The sequence below is a fragment of the Lontra canadensis genome, unplaced genomic scaffold (genome assembly GCF_010015895.1).
Source record: "Lontra canadensis isolate GAN:19392208 unplaced genomic scaffold, GSC_riverotter_1.0 scaffold52, whole genome shotgun sequence".
NCBI classification, from domain to species: Eukaryota; Metazoa; Chordata; class Mammalia; order Carnivora; family Mustelidae; genus Lontra; species Lontra canadensis.
Window position 1 is genome coordinate 3,705,720 of NW_022631046.1, and position 14,082 is coordinate 3,719,801.

Genomic DNA, 14,082 nt, shown 5'->3' on the forward strand with positions numbered 1-14,082 from the left:
TAGATCTCTCCAGTATTATTCAAAATAACAATACTAAGAGCTAACATACAGAAAGTGCTTACCATGTGTGAGGTACTATTTAAAACACTTTACATGGATCATCTTATTTACTCCTCTCAACTCTATGAGGTTGTATTATTAATGTCCCTATTTACCTGCCAAGAGTCATACACCAGTAAGTGGCAGAATCAGGACAGCTACAAAAATCAGGTGAAGACATTGGATAAATTATCATATAAAAATCGTACAGCTACTAGCTAAGGGAATAAGTAGTAGTTGGCATAAAAAATGTATAATACCCTGCTTTCCACCAAAGGCCCTAAAATACCTATCTAAAGGGAACTACATCATTAATATCTATTCACAGCTTGCCAGTGGGTTCCTCAGACCCTTAAGAAGAGAGGATTATATATGACTCCATCCTTTCACAACCTATAATGAACTCATTTAAATCCTGTGGCCAATTTTAAACATTTTGTAGAGACACTATTGCCAATGGTAGAGCATCTTTCATTTGTAAAAATAATCCTAATTGCTGGTCTTACAGCTGCAGATTGCAAAACATAATATCCAATAAATGTCATGCTACATTTGAACCTAAATATTTCTGATTCTAGATGCTGCATTCTTAACCTCTTTAAAGGTTAACACAAATTTCCCTCTTTTTTATTTCAAAATAATCTTGGACAGTTCATATTTTCATTTTTAACTTGAGTAAATTACTGAACTATTTGGAACTGAAGTTTTTTCGTATATTGGAAGATAAATGTAGTGCATGTTTAAAGAATATTTTGAGAATTAAATTCAATAATACGTATAATTCAATGAGTATATGCCTATCATGGAAAAAGCACTCTGGAAATTATTGTTACTCTTGGTGTTATTGGTGCTATATTTTGCAGAATCACAATAACATATAGCACTTCAATAAAATATAATTTTCACCAGTGATATAAATTATTAATATCATAGTATCATAGAATTTATTATAATTTAATTTTCAACTTTAGAAAAATACTAAAGTTTCTTAATTATACTCTGCTCTAATTTGGTTTTCTCTTTCAAATAGTATTTTTTTGTTTCCTTTTCTGATAGACTATATTCTCACTGAAGACAGAGATTGAGTCTCCTTCATTTGATTCAACAAATTTTTATTTATTGCCAGCTTTGTGTCAGCCATCATTCTAAGCTCAGAGAAATAAATAATTAACTAAAAAGAAAAAGTTCTTACCTTCATGAGGCTTTTTTTAGGATAAAACCTGGCAATAAACAAACAAATAAATATACTATATATAATATATATTTAGAGGGATACTCCCACTATCTGAATAGGAACTGGTTCATAATAGGTATTCAATTACTCCAAATTAATTTAATTTTATTATTTTAATATGTCTTTATAACGTGGAAAATATATAGAGGTATGTGGGAGTGAGTTCTTTCAAGCTTAGTAGAGCAGATTATGTGCATTTCTTCCTAATTCTGTGTTCGGTGACAACTTTTGTAGCTTTAAATTAGCCTGGTAGAAGAGTTTTTACCCTACAAAAATCAGCAATGCTACAAACTGCAGCTGTTTTTTCTGAGACCCAGTTGTTAAACATTTATCAGCACACTCCCTGATTGAGGCTGACCAAGTGTGGAATCTGAATTTTATGTACTTCTGAAAATAAATAACACTTAGTGTATCACGTGAATATATTAACATATGTTAATATAACAACACATTAATATACTAATATATTTCAGATAGTAAAATTTACAAATTATGTAACACCATGTTAGTCTGAAGATGATTTTTAAAATATACTTATAGAAATAGAATGGATTTCTCCCAATAATAAGTAACTATCTCTTGATTATTCAGACCAATGGAAGATATAGAACATGGATAACCCAGTAAATCAATCAACTAATAAATGTCTCTTGTTTAATATTAAGTATGCTTTTTAAATAAACAATTTGTGTTTTGAATAAGAATTTATTTAGTATGATATTAAGCATTTTATATACCTTGAACATAATAACTCTCTATCTATTGAGGGAAAAAAGAAGCTTCTGGGTGTTAGAAGGAAGCAAATTTAAATTATTTTTATGTGGAAAATCCCATGAAGGGCGCCTGGGTGGCTCAGTGGGTTAAGCTGCTGCCTTCGGCTCAGGTCATGATCTCAGGGTCCTGGGATCGAGTCCCGCATCGGGCTCTCTGCTCAGCAGGGAGCCTGCTTCCCTCTCTCTCTCTCTCTCTCTGTGCCTGCCTCTCCATCTACTTGTGATCTCTCTCTGTCAAATAAATAAATAAAATCTTTAAAAAAAAAAAAAAAAGAAAATCCCATGAAAATCATTCAGAAAAGTATGGAGAGCTGCAATGCCCTGGGCTAGAAATTTCCCAGGACCTCATGCCTGAGGAGTATAAATTATTAAATCATAATTTTAAAAAGAAAAATGAAAAAGCACTTTAAGTTCTGCTACAACATGTGATTTATTTTTTAAATTTTGGTGGTATAATGTATAAAATTTATTTTATTATGTTTTAGGTATATATTTCTACTAAATACTGGATATAGATTTGTTTCTGAATCAAAAACTTAAGGAAGGAAAACACTTATGCATCCTTAGTCACCCAGAGATCTCATAGAAGAGGAATAAGTGAGTCTGAGAATTACCAATCTGTTTTCCAAAACCACTTCAAATTGTATTTCTAGCTTATGCCCCACCTGCAACATCCAGATTGTATTGTATTTAGTTCAATAGTAATAAATGCTTATCATTTATGGAAAACTACCCATATCCTAGAAACAATTCTTGGCACTTCATATATTATCTCTAATGCCTCAAACAACCCTGTCAGGAAACCCAAATATTACAAATGAGTAAATTTGTGCTCAGAGGCTAAGAATCTCCTCCTGAGTCAAACCACTAGCAAATGATAAACCCAGAAGTCTAAAAAAACGCACTTCTGGCTCCAAAGCTCGTGTGAGTTTATTGAACTTATTGGTAATTACCTACTTTTCCTGCTAATCACCCTTAATTAGTTCTATGGCAGTCTTTTTCCTGGGGAAAAGAACATACACATCAGTTTGGCAATGGGGGCAATTGTTTCCATAAACACTACCATCCAAAACCAACTCAAAGCAGATTGAATTGGAACCAAAAGTTCTCCCAGCTTCAGTGTGGATGATCTGTTTTGATTAGCTTTACAAATGGTACAAATGTCCTTTTGAGTTCATTCCAGGAACAAAGTAGAAGTTCTGGCCTTTTTTTCCCCTGCCAAGCAGTTTATACTTAAATTTGTGACAAAATAGTTGTAAGTAAAAAGAAACTGTCTAGCTAGAACTTCATTTCGAGGTCAAATGGCAGCTTTTTTTTTTTTTTTTTTTTTAAGATTTTATTTATTTGACACAGAGGGAGAGAGAGAGATCACAAGTAGGCAGAGAAGCAGGCGGGGGCGGGGGGAGCAGGTCTTCGCTGAGCAGAAAGCCCAATGCGGGGCTCCATCCCAGGACCCCAGGATCATGACCTGAGCTGAAAGCAGAGGCTTTAACGCATGGAGCCACCCAGGTGCTCCCAAATGGCAGTTTCTATTAAAGAGGCCAAAAATCATGTTCAAAGAAAGACTTTCTACAGTAAACTTTCCTTAAAGGTAGCATACACATACGATAAAATTTGAGTGGAAAACAAGCTATTTGCGTCCCTCAAGTAAACCTAAGGAAAAAGAATGTAGGTAAAAATAGTTGTATTGTGAGACAAGAAGTTATGTACAATCCAGGAATAATGAATTAAATAAAAAGAAAGATACTATGAATTACACAGTCACCTAAGTCATAAATGATGAGGGATTGGAAAGCACTCTGAGGGCAAAGCACAAGCTGACACCCTGCTAACTCCCCTCCCCCCGCACCCCCTTACCCCCTACGTGGGATATGTGTGACATTCCTCAGGCACTCCTTCCCTTAGGGAAGGGAAAAACAAATGGTTAACTAATAGAGCTCACATTCCAGCAAGATAGGAATCTCCCTCAGTTTACAAAGGTCTTAGTGATTTACAAGAAAAAAGCATTCTTGTCAATAACCTAACTTCCAAAAGGAAATTCCCAACTATCTTAATGTTAATGCTTTACCAGAGGGAAAAACAACCTTGACAATGGCAAAGCCTCTGGTATCGCCTTGATCCACTTTGGCATTTGAAAGTTCTTTTTGAAAACCTCCCTTTTTCCTTACCCCCAACTTCCATATATAGTCTGTCACCCTTCACAATTCCAGTGTAGCAGCTCTTTCTGCCCATGGGTCCTGTCCCTGTGCTTTAATAAAATCACCTTTTTGCACCAAAGATACCTCAAGAATTCTTTCTTGGCCATCAGCTCTGGACCTCACCTACATTCAAAACTACATCAAAATTTGTCAGAGGACAAGGGCCTAATTTCTTTAAAATGTGCCGTTATTTATTTACAACATATATTTAGAGCGTTCTATGTGACTTAAGGAGTGAAACATACGTGCCAATCTCTCTTTCTGCCTTCCTTTATTTACCCAAATTTTGCAAGCATCAGTTAGTTAAAACATATCAAACTTTTCAGTCAGTGGTACATTTCTATAAGTGCTATGAATCATGTATGCATTCAACTTATACATTCTGTAAATTTTAAAGGATTGTCTGTGACATTTAAGTGTTTGATTTATCTGAAATTTACTTTTTGCATGATGTTAACAGTCCATTATATTTTTTTCTTGTGTGGATGCTCAATTTCCTGAAACATTTTTTTAATAGCCTTTTTTCTCCATTTGCCTGAAGTACCATTTCTGCTATGTATCGGATTTATATAGACTATAGATTTGTTTTCTATTCTTTTCCATTTTTGCCTCAAATATCAATACTATGTGGTAACAAATTTAAAATATAGCTTTATAATATTAGATAGCTTTATAATAATAAATTTTAATTTCTGACAGGGCTACTCCTCTTGTTTTACTTTTCTCTATTAGTAGGGGCTTGACTATTCTTGAGGCTTTGATATTTCATATTAATTTTAAAATAGGCTTCTCAAGTTTCATGAAAAGAACTTATTAGAATTTTTGGTTGACATGATATTGATAAGCCAACTTGCAGACAATTGACATTTTTAATATATTATGTCTATCCATGAGCATGGTATAGCATTTAATTAATTAATTTAGGTGTTGTTAATAACTTTTATTACAGTTTTATGGATTTCAGCACCAAAGTCTTACCCATTTGTTATTTTATTCCTAGACATATTTTTGTCATTTTTATAAATATATCCTTTCTCACCTATTTGCTTTTTCTATGTATGTGTATTAGTACATAAAAATACAATTTATTTTTGTATATCAACTTTATATCCCAAACTAGCTAATTTCTCTTAACAGTTCTAATAATTTGTAAATATTTGGAGATTTCTCTGTAGATAGTTAACACCTAGGAACAATGACTTATCTATCTCCTTAATTCCAATTATTATTTTTTTCTTATTCTTACTATGACTACTAAGACCTTTAGGAAATTGATAAGGCAATGATAGTGGGCACACTTGTTTTGATCTTCAATTTAAAGCAAATTATTTAACAATCACAAGTGAATATGTTCATTGTAAGATTTTATGAATAACCAGTTTAAAGAGATTCCTCCTGTTCCTAGTTTGCTAAGAGTTAGGTGCATTTCACAAACTTTGACACACAGAACTTTATCATTCATTGCTGAGTGTATTTTAATTACATTTCTTTCTTTAATTCATGAGTTGTTGAGTTTTAATTTCCACATACATGGGTATCTTTATTTTTTGTTGATTCTGACCAAATTGTGTTATCAGAGAGGATGTTACACACGTAACACATTTTTTGAAATTTGTTACAAATTGCTTTATGACCAAATCTGTGGTCATTTTTCATAAATTACCAATGTGTGTTTGAAAAAAAAATGTGAATTCTTTAGTTGTTGAATATAGTAGTTGTACAGTTTTCTATTGCTCTATAACAAATTACCATAAATTAACCACTTAAAACAAAACTCACTTTTTAGCTCATAGTTCTGGCTCTGATCAGAAATCCATGGTATAGCTAGGTTCTCTCATCAGAGTCTTAAATGGCAGGACTGTATTCCTTTTGGAGTCTCTAAGGAAGAATCTACTCCCAAGCTTATTCAGGAGGTTAGCCAAATGCAGCTCTTGCAGTTGTAAGACTGAGGTCCCTATCTTTTTGTTGGATGTCAACAAAGCTGGGGACCACTCTCAGCAACTAGGTAAGACCCACAAACCTTGTCATGCAGCCTCCTCCATATTCAAAGCCAGCAAGAAAGACTCTCCTATGCATTGATTCCCTCCCATGGTTTTAATTCCATTCATCAGGTTAAAAATTCAGTACCTTTTGGTGGAGGGGTAAGATTTTTTTTTTCTTTAAGATTTTTATTTATTTGTTTGACAGACAGAGATCACAAGCAAGCAGAGAGGCAGGCAGAGAAAGAGGAGGAAGCAGGCTCCCACTGAGCAGAGAGCCCGATGTGGGGCTCTATCCCAGGACCCTGGGATCATGACCTGAGCTGAAGGCGGAGGCTTTAACATACTGAGCCACCCAGGCGGCCCAAGATTTTTTTTTTTTAATTAACATATAATGTATTATTTGTTTCAAGGGTACAGCTCTGTGAATCATCAGTCTTACACAATTCATAGCACTCACCATAGCACATACCCTCCCCAATGTCCATCACACAGCTGCCCCATCCCTCCTATCCCTCTCACTCCAGCAACCCTCAGTTTGTTTCCTGAGATTAAGAGTCTTTTATGGTCTGTGTCCCTGTCTGATTTCATCTTGTTTCATTTTTCCCTCCCTTCTCCTATGATCCTCTGTCTTGTTTCTCAAATTCCTCATATCACTGAGATCGTATGATAATTGTCTTTCTATGATTGACTTATTTCCCTTAGCATAATATCCTCTAGTTCCATCCATGTCATTGTAAATGGCAAGATTTCAGTTTTTGATGGATGCATAATATTCCATTATTTATTTATGTGTGTCTGTATACACACACACACACATAGACACACACATACATACATATGTATGTGTGTACATATACATATATGTACATATACATATGTGTATACATATATACACATACATACATATACATATATGTATGTATGTGTATGTTATATATATATATATATATATACACATCACATTTTCTTTATCCATTCGTCTGTCAATGGACATCTAGGTTCGTTCCAGTAGTTTGGCTATTGTGGACATTGCTGCTCTAAACATTAGAGTGCAGCTCCCCCTTCAGATCACTGCATTTGTAGTTTTGGGATAAATACCCAGTAGTGCAATTGCTGGGTCATAGAGTAGCTCTATTTTCAACTTTTTAAGGAACCTCCATACTGTTTTCCAGAGTGGCTGCACCAGTTTGCATTCCCACCAACCTTTCTCTGCACTGTTAAGGGTTTTTATCATGAATTGATGTTGTACTTTATCAAATGCTTTTTCTGCATCTATTGAATAGATCATATCATGTTCATCCTTTCTCTTGTTGATGTGTGAGTATTGTTTGATTTGTGAATATTGAACCACACTTGCAACCTGGGAATAAATCCCACTTGATTGTGACAAGTGATTTTTTTTTTTTTAGAGTATTATTAGGTTCAATTTCCTAATATTTTGTTTAAGATTTTTGCATCTATACTTGTCAGAGATATTGGCCTGTAGTTGTCTTTTTTTGTAGTTACCTGGTTTTGTTATCTAGGCCAATACTGGCTTTATAGAATGAATTGGAAGCTTTCCTTCCTCTTTTATTTTTTGGAATAGTTGAGAAGAATAAGTATTAGCTCTTTTTTAAATATTTGGTAGAATTCACCTATGAAGCCATCTGGTCCTGTACTTTTGTTTGTTTGGAGTTTTTTGATTACTGATTCAGTTTCATTTCTTGTTATTTTGCTGTTCACATTTTCTATTTCTTCCTGATTCAGTTTTGGAAGATTGTATGTTTCTAGGAATTTATCCCTTTCTTCTAGGTTGTCCAATTTGTTGGCATGTAATTTTTAATAATATTCTCTTATAGTCTTTTGTATTTCTGTAGTGTTGATTGTTATTTCTCCTCTTTCATTTCTGATTTTGTTTATTTGAATCCTCTCTCTCTCCTTTTTTTTTTTAATTTTTTTTTTCTTTTAAATTTTTGATGAGTCTGACTTAAGGCTTTTTTCTATTGGGAAAACTAGCTCCTGGTTCTGTTGGGGTTTTTTTTGGTTTTTGTGTTTGTTTTACTTTCTATTTTATTTCTCTTCTAATTTTTATTATGTCCCTCCTTCTACTAGTTTTGGGTTTTGTTTTTTTCTTTTTTCTAGCTCTTCTAGGTGTAAAGTTAGGTTAATATGTGATTTTTTCTTGCATCTTGAGGTAGGTCTATATTGCTATAATTTTTTTAGAACAGTTTTTGCTACATTCTGAAGATTCACTTTCATTTGCCTCCATCATTCTTTTTAATTTTCTCTTTGATTTTTTTGGTTGATTCATCCACTGTTTATAAATTTTTTATTTTATTTTATTTTATTTTTTATTGAGAGAGAGAGAGAGAGCCCACCACATATGAGCAGGGGTGGGAGGGGCAGAGAGAGAAGGACAGAATCTTAAGTCCAACACCAGGCTTAATCTCACAACCCTGAGATCATGACCTGAGCCAAAATCAAGAGTCAGACATTTAACTAACTGAGACACTCAGGCACCCCTCATTTATTGTTTAGGAAGATGTTATTTGACCTCCGTGTATTTGTGTTCTTCCAAGATTTTTTCTTGTAGTTAATTTCTAGTTTAATAGCATTGTAATTAGAAAAGATGCATGGTATGACTTCAACCTTTTTTAATTTTTGAGACTTGTTTTGTGGCCTAATATGTGATCTATTTGGAGAATGTTCCATGTGCACTTGAAAAGAATGTGGATTCTGCTGGTTTAGGATGGAATGTTCTGAATGTATCTGTTAGATCCATCTGGTCCAATGTGTCATTCAAACCCACTGTTTCCCTGTTGATTTTCTGTTTGGACACTTTATCCATTGATGTAAGTAGCGTGTTAAAGTTCTTTACTATTATTATATTACCATCAACTACTTCCTTTATGGACATATTAGCTGCTTTGTGTATTTGGACACTCCAGTGTTGGGTGCATAAATATTTACAATTATTATATGTTTTTGTTGGATTGTCCCCTTTATTATTATTTGGTGTCCTTCTTTGCCTCTTGTAAGAGTCTTTGTTTTATAGTCTATTTTGTCTGATGTAAGTACTGCTACCCTGGCTTTCTTTTCACTTCCATTTGCATGATAATTCTTCTCCATCCTTTTACTTTACATCTGCATGTGTCTTTAGGTCTGAAATGAGTTCCTTGTAGGCAGCATATAGATGGGTCTTGCTATTTCATCCCTCCCATCACCCTGTATCTTTTGATTGGAGGTTTTAGTCCACTTACATTCAAAGTAATTCTTGATAGGAATGTACTTGTTACCGTTTTGTTACTTATTTTATAGTTGTTAGTGTAGTTATCTATTTTTTCTCTCGTAGTCTGCTGGCTTTCTTTAGTGATACACTTTGATTCCTTTCTCTTTTTTTTTTTTTTTTACATATCTATTACTGGTTTTTGACTTGTGGTTATCATTAGATTTGTACATAATGTCTTATGCATATAGCATTCTATATTAAGCTGATGGTCACTTAAGTTTGAACCCATTCTTTAATTCACCCCACCCCGACCCCATACTTTAGGTATATGTCATATTTGACATCCTTTTATTTTGTGAATTCCTTGAGTGATTTTTATAGATATACCTATTTTTACAGCTTTTGTGCTTCCTACTTTTTCTTTCTCCTACTTACGTTCTTTCCTTTCCACTCAAAGAGTCCCCTTTGACATTTATTGTATATTCTTCTTCTCATATACCCTAGGTATTTTTCAAACTGCAGCCTCTGTTCTGTATCTCCGTTGGGCTCTTCATTGTGTTACCCTGATGGTTGCCTGTCATCCTCCTGGCTATCCCGGAACTGAGCCCACTGATTTTTAAAGGTCCCCCACTGATTATAAGAACTCACAAAATCATGTCCCTTGGTTTTCAAAACCAACTGTTATGGGGATTTGTCTTACGCCTGAGAGTTCCCCATTTGTGGGGTTCCTGGTGTGCTCTGTTTCTTTCTCTGTTTCTTTCCCTGCTTCATGCCTGTGGCCTCTCTCCCTCCCTTGGATAACGCAGGTCCATTTCAATCCAGACTGCATTTTCACCCCTCCTACCCTCTTCCAGTGTGACCTCTTCTCTACATTTAGCTGTGGAGAGTCTGTTCTGCCAATCTTTGGGTCATTTTCTGGGTTACACTGTTGTGGGCATTTCTACTTCTATCCGTAGGATAAAGCCAGCTTAGGATCCACCAACTCTATCATCTTCCCCCTGTATGCTGAAATTTTAAGTGGATGTCTTTGGAATTTATTTTTGGTGGTTTATTTTTTGTTTTTATAGCACTTTTCTCTCTCTTTCTCTCTCTGTTTTACTTTTTAAAAATTTCCCTATTCCATTTTATTCCCTTTACCACTTTGGCAATAATATATTTTCTCTTTCCTTGTAGTTATCCTAGAAATTTTAACATGCATAATTAAGTAATGTCTAAGATTATACCACATCTTATTCCTTTATGCTGAGTACAGCTATACAGGTGGTGGACTTGCACTTGGATTATGATTTGAATGATGCCCCTAGAATGTATACAGCATATTGTACATAATCTTACATGTTTAACAAATCTAGAAACAGTTTTCCTTAACTCTGGCCACCCATTCTTATAACCTATGTATAATTGTTGTATAAGATTTTAGTTTTATCATGATTTTTTTGAACTTACAAATTAGAAAACATTGTCATTTATTTATACATCGTTTCCTTAGATTAAGCCATAAATTCATGTTCTTTGCTGACCATTCTTTTTGCCCATCAGATTATTTTTAAAAATCACTTTCCTTCTTCATGAAGAATTTCCTTCAGAAGTAAATTTAGTAACTTGGCAAATATTTGTTTTGATTTGTTTCAAAGATTTTTATTTATCTCACATTCCTGAAAAGTGACTGGGCATTCTTGTCTAGAGTGATAAATATTTTCTTCCCATGATTATTTCACTGTTGTCTGGATCTGCTGCTATATAGAATTCTAATATGAACATAATATTTTCTTCTTTTGTTCATAAATTGTCTTTTTTTTTTTCTATTTGCTTTAAGATGTTGTTTTTGACATATACCAGTCCAAGGTAAAAGATACAGCTATGAGTTTCTCTTTGTTTATTCTTTTTTGATCCAGTGGGCTTCCTGAATCTGATGGTGGTGTTTTTCAACAATTCTGAAATACTTCCAACCATTCTCTTATCTTTCTCTCATTTTCTCTTTTGCCACCTCTGGAATTCCAATTCTCTTTATCTTTCTTTTATATTTTTCATTTTTTAATCTCTCTGTGATATATTATGAATAACTTATCCATCCTTATTCATAACTTATTCAGTTTATACTTTCTTCAGCAATTTCTTATCTTTGTTTACCCTATCCTTTATTTTTCCGCTTTTAACTATTTTATTGTCACTTTTAAATTTTCTATATGGTTCCCTTTCAAATATTTTTGTCCAGTACTGATAGATTTTTGTCAATTCTTCATATTTTCAATGCATTATTTTTATTTTTTTAATTATTAAAAACACTTCCAGTATTGTTGCAAGTCTTATTCCATATATCGTTGCTACTGTTGACTAATGGTTGTTTGCATCTGTTTAATTTTTTTAATCACAAATTTGCATCATTTGGAATTTTATCTTTGGCAATTTCTTAATATCTGAATTTAGAGACCAGACACCAGAAATTATTTACTTTTACTTCATCCACGTGCCTGGGGTACTACCAATTTGAGAACACTTTATACTACACTTTTCACTGGAAGTTTGTTGGGACATTTTGGTAATGTAAATTCAAACCCCAAATTCACCTGAAAAAAAAGTTAGGTCTTTAAAATTTTAAGAGAAGAGGTATCTATTCCTGGTGTCTCTGTCTACAAGCTAAGTGTTCTTTTTCTAGTTTCCTCTCTGAGCATATCATCTTCAGTGTGTCCTGGCTTTTTGTGATATTTCTCATCCTGTCCCCAGCTCTGTTCATGCCTTAGACATTGTTTCTTATTGTCCAGTTTGTGGACCCCTGAAGACCAGACTCTATGGCACCAGGAATCTGCAGATACCCCAAGGCAAATGCCAGCTTTTACGCTTCTTTATTCTTCTGGATTCCCCCTTTGTCATTCTGGCTTCTGAGAAAATCTTTTTCTTTTCTTCTTGCTCAGACATGCACTGAAAGAGATGTTTTTGTTTTACATGGTGTTGTTTCCAAATGTGGCATATTTAGGTGTGTTCTTACAGAAAGGCTATTCTCTGAATGAACATTTTACCATACTGCTAGAAACTGAAGATGTATATTTTCATTCTTTACAATGAATTAGGTTTTCATAGAAGCTACAATTTCCTGGGTAGTCACTGTTTTTAGGCACTATACTAAATTCTATGTATCACCTTATTTTTACAACAATTAATAATGAAATACTGGAACAACATAGCATGAAAATACTTGAGAAAATATGACCACTTAAGAGATGCGAGTGCTGCCTTTATGACGCTATTCTAGATCTTAGGCTTACTTTGCTTCAGATTCTTAGTATTAAAGGTTAGAAGATAGACTAAACAAGCTTGATAACTTTCCTAAGTTGTTATTTGGTTAATAGCAAAGAGCAGTGGTATGCATTACTATTCACAGAATAGGTCACAGAGCTTCTGGTTTTGCCCAAGGCTTCCTTAATATCCACAACAGTTCTGCACCACAGTAAGCCCCTGAATTATCTAGGCAGAGTAGAATGAAGTAATTAGAAATTATTTAGGGGTCCCGTATTTGTCCAGTACATTCTCCATCTGAAATATATTTAAAAATGTAATTAACACTGATCCTTCTGCTAACCCGGCTTCTTCACTGCAATGACAAATCTCTGGCAAAAGGCCAGATTCCTGTCACAGCTTGTACACTGTTTGCATAAAAAAAGAAACAATTAGTGTTAAGATCCCACCTGTTACTGTTGCTTCTTGGTGTGTGTGCTAAGTGGGCTAAGACTATTCCTAATATTTGCAGAGCCTAGAGCAAGAGTAGATATAAAGATCCACATGTCATTTATTTAAGTATTTGAAAGTTATAAATCGAGCTAACAATTAACCCCACATAATAACTAGAAGACCAGGTTTGTGTTTAGAATTCTGGGCCAATTCAGAGTTCTGCACTAGAAACTAGAAGCAGGAAGAGCCTCACTCTCCTGGGAGATGCATCCCTCTTTTCTTTCCATTCCCTGATATGTCCTAATGCTCAAAAGACCCTATGCACACGTATGGACAGGACAACTCACACTCTCCACTTCCATCAACACCCTGAAAATAGCTTCCTCTTCTCCAACCCTTTGATAGCAAGGATCCTTTGGAGTTCTGTCTTAGCCGAGAGATCCATATAGCTCAAGAAATGGGCTCAAGATGATTTGAACAGTGAAATCTGGCATCTGTGATACCAGAACCTACTCTAAAAGGAGAAGCATGTCTCCATGGCCCTGTGGAGTCCTTGCCTAGTGTAAGTCTTTACAAAACATAAGGACCTCAGCAAAGGTCCCTCACTTCTTTGTTAAGGTCTTTAATGGTTGAGGCAAGGAAAAGGAACCTCAGAGATAGGCATTAGAGTGTTCAACAAATATTGACTATTATATGCCAATGGAAGGGATATAAAGAAAGAAAGAGACTGTTTTTTCCTTGAACATTCATCACCTAATAGAAGAAATAAGCTAATCACTCTGCATAATATAATATAATTGCATAATGGGATAGTTTTGTGTCCAAGTAAAAAAGTTCACTGCAAAACTGGTATTCTCAGTGACACCTCTCTGGAGAGCACAAAGAGTTTCTCTCCAACCTAAAGCAGAAGGTAATTGCTCCTGAAAAGTTCATCCTTTATCCTGCAGTGGTGCCAGTATGGGGTATAGGCCAATACCTCATC